Source organism: Hylobates moloch, unplaced genomic scaffold (genome assembly GCF_009828535.3).
Source record: "Hylobates moloch isolate HMO894 unplaced genomic scaffold, HMol_V3 SCAFFOLD_4, whole genome shotgun sequence".
NCBI lineage: Eukaryota > Metazoa > Chordata > Mammalia > Primates > Hylobatidae > Hylobates > Hylobates moloch.
Window position 1 is genome coordinate 186,483 of NW_026652279.1, and position 11,205 is coordinate 197,687.

Below are 11,205 nucleotides of genomic sequence, written 5' to 3' on the forward strand. Positions count from 1 at the left end.
TTTTTTTTTTTTTTTTTTTGAGACGGAGTCTCGCTCTGTCGCCCAGGCTGGAGTGCAGTGGTGCATCTTGGCTCACTGCAAGCTCCGCCTCCCGGGTTCCCCCCATTCTCCGGCCTCAGCCTCCGGAGTAGCGGGGACTACAGGCGCCCGCCATGTGCCTTCCGTCTTTTGCCTCGGCACCTGGGTAATCCTCCGCCCACACTATCACATGCCCTGAATAATGGGGTTATGAACAATTTGGGGTGGAAAACAGGGTAGGAAGGGAACAGGTGGCTCAGAACACAGGAAGTTAATTTAACTGCAGTCCAGGGAGGATGGCATTCTGGAAGCCGAGTTGGCCTGGGGTCTAAGGGGTGGCGGAAACTCCAAGCTTGGCCTGGAGCTCGGGGAAGGGAGCTCGCGTGGACTTCAGGAGCCGGGTGGGTTCTTCCTGTGCACAAACGGGCAGGGTCTGGGCTCCCACCGTCTGGGAATGCAGCCCAGTGGATTTCAGCCTCATTTTACCCAGCTCCTGATCAAGATGGAATTGCTCTGGTTCAAACGCCTAGCTTCGCCAGCTAGGGGGTGAACCGGCCACAGATCCCCGGAGGCCAACAGAAGACAGAGCGCCTGGGTCACAGGTAAGGACGGCTGACTTCTCAGGCAGGGAGAGGTGGCCAAGGGAACCGCTTCTGCGGCGACTTCCCAAGCCCCAGCTCCCGCAGAAGGCCTGGAGGGGCCCGGGAACCCGTGCCACGCAGTGGGTGGCAGCAGGACCCGAGCCCGTGGACGCATCTTCCCGGACAAGGACTCTGACCCCAGACACTGGCTGCCACGCGGGACGGTGACCAGCGCTGCCCTCGGCGCCGGGGAGGCCTCCCAGGGCTGTGCGCCAGGAAAACATTCCCGAACCGACGGCCCGGAATGGAGCGGGGCGGGGCGTTTCCCAGCCCGAGGAAAACAACCCTGAAAGCGCGGCCAGGAACGGATGGGGGTGGGGCGTTTCCCAGCTGCTCTCCAGGGAGCGGCCCGGAGCGGGGGAAGGGGGGCGGCGGCTCTGCGTTTCGGGACCCCAGACACGCCGCGCGCGGAGGAGCGCCCCGCCTAGAGCCCCTTCCTCCACAGCAGGGCCGGGGCGCAGGGGGTCTCCCCGCACCCAGCCCGTCCCGCCCCGTCCCGAACACAAAGGGCTCTGCCCGTCCGCGCTCCCACGAGGCGGCCCCTCCCCGCTTCCGGCCGAGGTGCGGTAGTCACTTCGGGGAAACGGAGAAAGCGCCTGGGGGGCGGGGGGCGGGCTGCGGGTTCCGACGCTGCCGGGGCGCTGCGTCCCCTCCCCCCGCCCCTCTACTTCCTGGGGCCTCTGGCACCCCCGGCTCCCCGGGACCTTCCCACCCCGGCGAGCGCGGCCCGCAGCGGACCCGCCCCCCAGAAGCTCGGAGCCGACCCCGACCCCGGCCCCGCCCCTCCGGCGAGAGAACCCGAGCCCGGCCCTGCGCGCGCCTCCCCGGCCGTTCGGGGGCCCTGCGGCGCCACCTTGTGGCTCTGCCGGGGAAACGCGCCCGCACGGAGGGGACGGAACGGGGCCCGCGGGGCGAGGGCCTCTCCCGAGGAGGCGCCGCGGACTTCGCCCCCCAACCCGTTAGCCCCCTGGGACGCCGGGGTCCGGGACGCTGAACCCAGATTTCGACGGACGCCGGTACTGATGGTCCCCCGAGCATTTCTGATCAAACCGAAACCCAAATTAGGACCCGAGTGGGAGTGTGTTTCCGCTGCGCTATCCTTGTTCGCCGGGGGCGGATGGAGGGGACCCCGCGGAGACGCAGAATCGGACCCCAGCAGCCCAGGGCCCCCGTCTCGTTCTTCCGTCAGAGCCCAGGGCGGTGCCCAGGGCGCTGGAGCCACGAAGGCGGCGTGGGCCCCGGAGCCCCCGAGCCCACCCACCCCTGGAAGAGGATGTTGGGAGGACACGCAGGGCAAGAACGACCTGGCGGAGCCTCAGGTGCCTCGGAAAACACAAACCCTAAACAAGCCAACAGAACTTCGGAATGGAAAGGCCTGGAAGCACCAGGCTAGGCCCCGCAGGACAGGGGCACCCTGGGGAGCGGGGGAGGCCCCGGGGGGCGCCCAGGGGAGTAAGGAGGGGCTGGTGTGCACCCCAGGGAGGGACTAGAGGGAGGGTCAGGGCCAGGCCTTGGGGGCGTTGTGGGGACCCAGGAGCGGGTCTGGCCCAGGGGAATGTCCGACCCTCTCAGAGGTGCCAGGAGCCACCGCGTCTGGAGGAACCTCCCGCCACTGCGCGGGTGTTGAGGGGCGCGGGGGCTCAGGGCGCGCAGCAAATACACAGGCGCCTCTCCAGGAGCCCGCGGTGGACGCGCTCACCCCTAGGTCACCCTGACCTGCTCGGCTGTCTGCATGGGGGGCCACAGAAACCGCTCCACCTTGGGAGGGCTAGCCCTGTGGCCCGGCCACTCAGCAAGGACACGCAGGACTCAGGACCCATAGCGATGCCTCTCCCAGAAGCTCTACCCTGAGCTGAACCCACTCTTCGGTGCAGCCGCCTGGCCCCCCGACTGCAGGTCACACACTGGCAGGCTGGGAGCCCCCCTCCCCTCGCGCATCTGTCCTGCGCAGGGAGCCCGACTCCGCCGGCCTGTGAGTCACAGAGGAGCACCCAGGTTGCGTCTCCAGTGACCCCCAACCTCCTTTCCCAAGTCCCCACGGTGGCATTAACCCAGGCTCAGCAGGAGGTGTTCCTCCAGACTCACCCAGGAAGAGACTCAGGCGCCTCCCCCCCTCCCCGCCCGATACACATGGTGGCTTCCCGGGCCTGCTGACCTAGGGCTGGGGTCCCGGCGCTTGTCCCACTGCCAGGGAACAGCCCTCACCCTGCTGCCTGGAGCCAGGAGTCGGCCCCACCTTAGGACAACCCCTTTTTCCTGGGGGCCCAACAGAGGACATGGAGGGGGTTCAGGAGCGATTATTACAGACCGTGTGGCCAGAAGGCACCCGCATCCCCTATGGAGAGGCATCGGAAGCCCACCCTCCCCAGGGCACAGCCGCTCCAGGGGTATCTGTGGTTGAACTTGGTTGGGACCCGGTGCATTGGTTTGACCCAAGCCACAGGGCGGCGTCACACACTGAGCATGTGCGGCCTCCATTGCTGGAGCGGTGGTGTGCACCTTAATCCCAGCTCTGTGGGAGGCCGAGGTGGGAGGATCATTTGAGAGCAGAGTTAGAGACCAACCTGGTCAACATAGGGAGACCCTGTCTCAGTGAAAAATATAATTAGCTGGGTGTTGTAGGGGCTGGTGGCACGTGTCTGTAGTCCCAGCTTCTCAGGAGGCTGAGATGGGAGAATTGCTCGGACCCAGGAAGTCGAGGCTGCAGTGCGCTGTGTTGGCGCCACTGCACTCCAGCCTGGGTGACCGAGTGATGATATAGGAGTTAAAAAGAAATTATTTAGGCAGGTAGTGAGGGTAAGGAAGTCCTCGGTAAGGTTTTCCTTTTAATGAAAAGCAGCCCCGAAATAATTTTCTTTTCTAACAAAGAGCAGCTGGTAAAATCGAGCTGCAGACATACACAAGCAAGCTGGAAGCTTGAACAGGTAAATGCCGACAGCTGTGCCGACAGGAAAACGCTACCTGGGACTAGGCTTGTTCAAAACGGCAGTTCCACCTTCCCTGCCCTTTGGCAGCCACGAGTACAGTAAGGAGCAGACAAGATAGCGCTGGTGGGCCGGGCGCGGTGGCTCACGCTTGTAATCCCAGCACTTTGGGAGGCCGAGGCGGGCGGATCACGAGGTCAGGAGATCGAGACCATCCTGGCTAACACAGTGAAACCCCGTCTCTACTAAAAATACAAAAAAATTAGCCGGGCGCGGTGGCGGGCACCTGTAGTCCCAGCTACTAGGGGAGGCTGAGGCAGGAGAATGGCGTGAACCCGGGAGGCGGAGCTTGCAGTGAGCCGAGATCGCGCCACTGCACCCCAGCCTGGGCGACAGAGCGAGACTCCGTCTCAAAAAAACAAAAAAAAAAACAAAAAAAGAAAATTTCTTCAACTTGCTAAAGTTCATCTACCCAAAAATGTGCAACCAACATCACACGTACTGGTGAGACTGTAGATGCTGTGTCCTAAGATAGAGAGGAAGACGAGACTATCTCCTCTCACCATCCCTATTCAGCATTGCACTGGAAACCCAGGATCATGAAAACTCTCTTTGTTCACAGATGACATGACTATCTGCGTAGGAAATCCCAAATAATTAACTATAAAACTCTTGGAACTCATAAGTGATTATAGCAAGACTGCAGGATACAAAGTAACACACAAGAGTCAATTGCTTCCTATATACTAGCGATGAACAATGGGGATTCAGCATTTAAAACTCAATACATTTACGTTAGCACCATAAAAATGAAATACCTAGGTATAAATGTAACAAAATATATCCAAGAACCACATGAGAACAACTACAAACTTTGATGAAAGAAATCTAGGATCTAAATAAATGGCGAGATAGTTTGTGTTGGTTGATAGAAATTTAATACTGTTGGGATACCAGTTCTTCACAATTTGATCTATAGATTTGATAAATCCCAATCAAAATTCCAGCAAGTTGTTTTGTGGCTACTGACAAACCGATTTCCAAAGTTTCTATGAAAACTCAAACACTCAGAACAGCCAACACCATACTAGAAAAAAATAATAAAGTTAGAGGACTGACACTGCATGACTTACTGTAAAGTTATAGTCATCAAACAGCCTGGTATCAGCAAAAGAACAGACAAATAGATCAATGGAACAGAACTGAGAGCCCAGAAATAGGTCCATACAAATATAGTCAACTGATCTTTGAGAAAGGAACAAAGGAAATTCAATAAAGAATGATAATCTTTTCAACAAATTGTGGTGGAACAATTGGACATCCATATGCAGAAAGATGAATCTAGACAAAGACCTTACACTTATCACAAAAATTAAGTCAAAATGGATCACAGATCTAAATGTAAAATGCAAAACTATAAAACTAGATGATGACATAGCAGATAATTTAGGTGAACTTGGATTTAGCAATGAGTTTTTTAGATACATCATGAACATCCATGAAAGAAAATTAGTTGGGCTTTATCGAAATTAAAAAATTTGGTTCTGGGCCAGGCAGTGGCTCACCCCTGTAATCCCAGCACTTTGGGAGGCCAAGGTGGGCGGATCATGAGGTCAGGAGTTCAAGACCAGCCTGACCAACATGGAAAAACCCCGTCTCTACTAAAAATACAAAATTAGCTGGGCGTGATGGCACATGCCCATAATCCCAGCTACTCAGGAGTCTGAGGCAGGAGAATCGCTGGAACCTGGGAGGTGGAGGTTGCAGTGAGCCGAGATCGCGCCACTGCACTCCAGCCTGGGCAACAGCGAGACTCTGCCTCAAAAAAGAAAAGAAAAGAAAAGACTGCATGCTCTATAATTCCAACAGTGTGACATTCCGGAGAAAGTAAGACTTTAGGGACCAGAGGCACAGGGGTCTGGGGATGAAATGAATAGGGGAAGGACAGAGGAATTTCTTAGAATGGTAAAACTATTATGTATGATACTGTAATGGTTGATACATGACAGTCAAAACCTTAAAACTGGACAACACAGAGTGAACCTTCATGTACGAAAATTGTGTTTTATTTTTGAGACAACATCTTGCTCTGTCTCCCAGGCTGGAGTGCGGTGGCGTGATCACCGCTCACTGCAGCCGTAACTTCCTGAGCTCAAGCGATCCCCTGACCTCAGACTCCTCAGCAGTAGAGACTGTGGGCGCGCACCACCACACCTGGCTAATTTTTGTGGGATCTCATCATGCTGCCCAGGCTGGTGTTGAACTCCTGGCTCAAGCGATTCTCCAGCCTCAGCCTCCCAAAGTGCTGGGATTACAGGCATGAACCACCATACCCAGCCTCAAAAATTTTAAATAATAATTTAGGGGGGCAGGGGATCCCAAGAAAGAATGTAGAATGTGACAAAAGAATGCAATTGTGTTACAAAGGTGTGAAACACCTCGCTGAAGGGGGCAGGGGAAAGGTGCTGATCTCCGTGATTCTGGAAATGAGTGGAGTCTGTAACACTAAAGGCAAAAGGCACTCGCATCTGCAATGTGCTTTAGTTGACGAAGTTGCTTCCCACAAGGCTACAGGTTGACAATTCTGATATCACCGTACAAGTATACTGGGAATGAGCAGCTAAATAAGTAGAGGGCAGATGGTGGAGCCCCGTCCCTCGCTCTCAGAGGGGAGTTTGCAGATCATGAGGGGGAGGCGGCTGAATGATCCTGGTGGTGACGGGCGGGGTTGGAGGCATCTGCGAGGGTTCCTGTTTAACTTAACATAGACACAGATGGCTACAGACAAAAATATGTACAGGTGAGTGCATATCTCTGTTAGCACACACACATATTTTAGACACAGATGGCTACAGACAAAAACATGCACAGGTGGTTAGCACACACACGTATTTATTGGTTTTGTCTGCAAGAGAACATAAAGGAAGTAACAGCCCAACATCAGTGAACACACCTCGTGCCTGGATCTTGGTTTCCTGTCCCGTTCTGTCTTAAAGGAACCAGTGCTCCGTGGGGAAGCGGCTGATTCTAGGACTGGGACAGGAAAAGTATAAGGTGAGTCTGGAACATCCTGCAGTGCCAGAAAGGAAGGAAGTGCTCAGAAAAACAAACAACTACAGACCACACACACACACGCACCATGCACACACGCACACACCACAAACACACATACATACACCACAAATACCCACATGCACCATGCACACACACACACATACACATACAGGCACCATGCACACACACACACATAAACACCACATACATACATACACTCACATCACATGCATCATGCACACACATATACACACATGCACCATGCACACACACACCACAAACACACATACAGGCATGATGCACACACACCACACACACTCACACACATGCACCATACACACACACCACATACACCATACACACATACATCACACACCATACACATACACACAACAACACATACACACCACAAACATACACGCACATATACACACCACACACACACATACACCACCACAAACACACACATGCACCATGCACACACACATACCACGCTTATACACATACACCACACACACCCATGCACACACATACAGACGACATACACATACACACCACAAATATGCACCATGCACACAAATACACACACACCACACATACAACATACACACAGGCACCATGCACATACACACACACCATGCATAAACACATATACCCACATATACACCACATACACATACACACACATACACACATACACATGCACACGCACGTACACATACGCATGTATACACATACACATGCACACACATACACACCAAACACAAAGAAACACACACACACACGATGTAAATATGCCAGTGGACCCAGGGTCCAACTGAGTGAACTCCCAGAGTTTGAGCAACACCTCATTCTACATCCTAACCCAAAGTGTGCTGTAAATACCTTCAAGTGCATAGCGATATAAATTTATAAATGAGGGAGAAGAGACACATCTCCCGTGCAGAAGAATTCTAAACCAATGGCGTAGACACTGCCCCTAAGGGGGAGCAGAGCCCCTCCCAGCCCTTGACGTGGGCTGGCGCAGTGCCGTCCTTCCAGAGAGCGCGGGGAGGGAAGGGCTGGGCTCCTTCCCCATGGCTCCACCTGCAGACACCCTTGGAGCTGGCTGATCCACCGTGGCTAGCACAGAGGAGCCTGAAGGAGTCTGCCTCCGCAGAAGACGAGGCCGGCACCAAGTCCTGAGTCGCACCGATGATGTTAGCCCGATAGGATGGATGAAGATGCTGCTTTACCTCTGGAATCTTCTTCCAAAACACCTATAACCCCAGCCTCATCATGAGAAAAAGAGCAGGCGAATCTCAGTAGGGGCACCCCACACACCCGGCCTCTTCCGAGCTGTCCAGGTCGTCAAAAGCAAAGAGTCTGAGAAACGGCCCAGCCCAGAGGCCCTGGGAGACAGACGCTGAGGAACGCGGTTCTGGAACCCAGAAAGGGTGTCAGGGAAAACAAATGAGGGACTCTGAACCAACCGTGAGTTTATGTGGCCATTAATGCATTAATACTGGTTCATTCATTATAACAAATACACCGAACTAAAGCCAGATGGTAAAAACAAGGGGAACTGTTGGTGGGGCTTGGGGGGCAGGGAAGCTCTCTGCATTATTTCTGTAAATCTCAAACCTTTCCGAAAAATAAAGTCCATTCGCTTTTTAAAAATGCTAAACTAGGGCCAGGCACAGTGGCTCACACCTGTAATCCCAGCACTTTGGGAGGCCGAGGCGGGTGGATCATCTGAAGTCAAGAGTTTGAGACCATCCTGGCCAACATGGTGAAATCCCATCTCTACCAAAAACACAAAAATTAGCCGGGCGTGGTGGCGGGTGCCTGTAGTCCCAGCTACTCGGGAGGCTGAGGCAGGAGAATCGCTTGAACCTGGGAGGCGGAGCTTGCAGTGAGCGGAGATTGCGCCACTGCACTCCAGCCTGGGCGACAGAGCGAGACTCCGTCTCAAAAAAACAAACAAAAAAGCGAAACTGACTATGTTGTCATGCCCCCTCCTCCCTAATTGTGAAAGGCACAATTAGGTGTTGCAGTGGGCCCTTGAAATGGCGTCTCTGCCGGCCCCAGCATGGCAGGACTGGGGTGGCACCTCATGTCTACAGACGGGAGGGTGTGGCCCAGGCAGTATCAGCATGCCTCCACCTGCAGACACCCTTGGAGCTGGCTGATCCATCATGGCACCCCTAGGCTTGGGGGCTGCCCCTGAAGCCTCACTTGATTTGCGTAATCAGAAAAACTCTAGGTGTGGTGGACAGAAGTGTGTCAGTTAGCTCAGTCTGCCATTACAAAATACCACAGAATAGAAATGGATTTTCTCACCTTTCTGGCTGCTGGAAGCCTGAGATCAGGGTGCCAGCGTGGTCAGGTTCAGAGGCTCTGGCTCCATCTCACTGTCATCCCAGGGGCTTTCCTCAGCATGTGCATGTTGGGGGGAGAGAGAGAGAGACAGAGAGGGAGACAGAGAGAGATAGAGAGGGAGGGAGAGATGGGGGAGAGATAGAGACAGAGAGGGCGAGAGATGGGGGAGGGACACAGACAGAGAGGAGAGAGAGAGACAGAGGGAGAGAGATGGGGGAGAGACAGAGACAGAGAGGAGAGAGAGATGGGGGAGAGATAGAGACAGAGAGGAGAGAGAGATGGGGGAGAGATAGAGACAGAGAGGGAGAGAGATGGGGGAGGGACACAGACAGAGAGGAGAGAGAGAGACAGAGGGAGAGAGATGGGGGAGAGACAGTGGGGGAAGAGAGAGAAAATTGGTGGAGAGAGATATGATTGTTACCAGGGACCAACCATCCTGGGGCCCACCTCAGACCTCCCAAGGGCCCCTCCAAATGCCGTCACACAGGCTTAGGGCTTCGATAGATGGATTTGTTCAGTCCACAGCGAGAAGCCTGGGTGCCTCACAACAGAGCTGTGGCCCCTCTGCCAATTTGCATTCCGAGTCAGTCCACAGAGCCAGGCCCTGAGGAAGGGCCTAATGACGCTGCCGAGGATTTTACTGTAAATCTCCTTCCTGGACTTCCCGTGGGCCCCTAAGAACCACGCAGCAGATGGCCATGAAGGGAACGAGAAATACGGACTTTTCAGGGACCTGGCTGTGCACAGACGTTGATTCCACCATGGTCTGCCTGGCAGGGCAGGGGCTTGTGGCCATCAGGTAATCCATGAGTTCTAGCTCAGATCTGTCTCTCGGCGAGGCCAGCGACCTGCTCTCTGGTGTTGGAATGCATCATTGGCACAGACGTCCTCAGAATCCTGCATTGGTCCCTGACCCATGGGGTGAGGGGTCTCATGTTGGAAAAGCCCAGACGAGGCCATAGAGTTGCCTCTACCCAGGAGAACAGTCCATCGAAATCAGTCCCGCCTCCCTGGAGGGACAGCAGAGATTGTTGCCACCATCCAGGACTTGACCAGCCTCCCTGGAGGGACAGCAGAGTTCGGTGCCACCATCGTGGACCTGAAGATGCAGGGGCTGGCGATTCCACCACAGCCCTGTTTGCCTCCCTTATTTGGCCTGTGCAGAAGGCAGGTGGATCTTGAAGAAGGATGGGGAATTGCTGTAAAAATAATCAGAGGGTGATTAGAGCAGTAACTACTGCTGCTGACGTGCTTTCGTCGAGCAGCAAATCCACACGTCCCTTGCGGCCTCATGGGCAGCTTATTCATCAGGGAAGGCCTTTGTCTCCACACCTGCGGGTGAAGACCATCAAGATGCTCTGCCTTCAACAGGCAAGGCCAACAATTCACCTTCACTTCCCTCCCTCCAGGGACGCCAGCTCCCAGCTCAGAGTCATCTTCTGGTGATGGGAACCACATCGCCCTCGCTTGCAGGGACGTCACACTACCCGCTCCGTGGGGGGCATCATGTGGACTGGACTCGCTGAGCAGAAAGTAGCCACTGCCCCTGCCCTCAACACCTCCCTAGAGCATCTGCGAGCCGAACGCCTGAGGCCCACGCCTCCGGCACATCTAGGGACCTGGTGGTCCATCCCTTCCCAAGCACAAGGCAAGTGGCTACCTCAGTCCCTTCCACCACGAAGAAAGGGGCACGATGCCTAGTGCTGTAGGTCCCATGTTATTTGGGAAGCAACTTTTGCCCTGTTTGGAAGTGCGGCTCCAACCCCTTAACCCAAGACAAGAGGAGGATCTGCTAGGGGCCACGGGCCACATGGGCTGCTCTGACACTTGGGCCACATGGCCAAGCACATCCAGTGCTGCTTGAACTGTGCCAAGCTTCTGGCTGGACCTCTAGTTGGCCCCTGCACTGATTTTCAGCAAAGCATTGCCAACATCTGGAGATAGGTGTCCCAGGGTCCACCATCTGGACATAGCTGTTGCAGCCCATGCCATCTGGAGAGAGGTGTCCCGGCCCCCACTGTCTGGAGAGAGCTGTCTGGCCCCCACCGTCTGGAGAGAGGTGTCCCGGCCCCCACCGTCTGGAGAGGGCTGTCCTGGCCCCACCGTCTGGAGAGGGCTGTCCTGGCCCCCACCGTCTGGAGAGAGGTGTCCGGCCCCCACCATCTGGAGAGAGGTGTCCCGGCCCCCACCGTCTGGAGAGAGCTGTC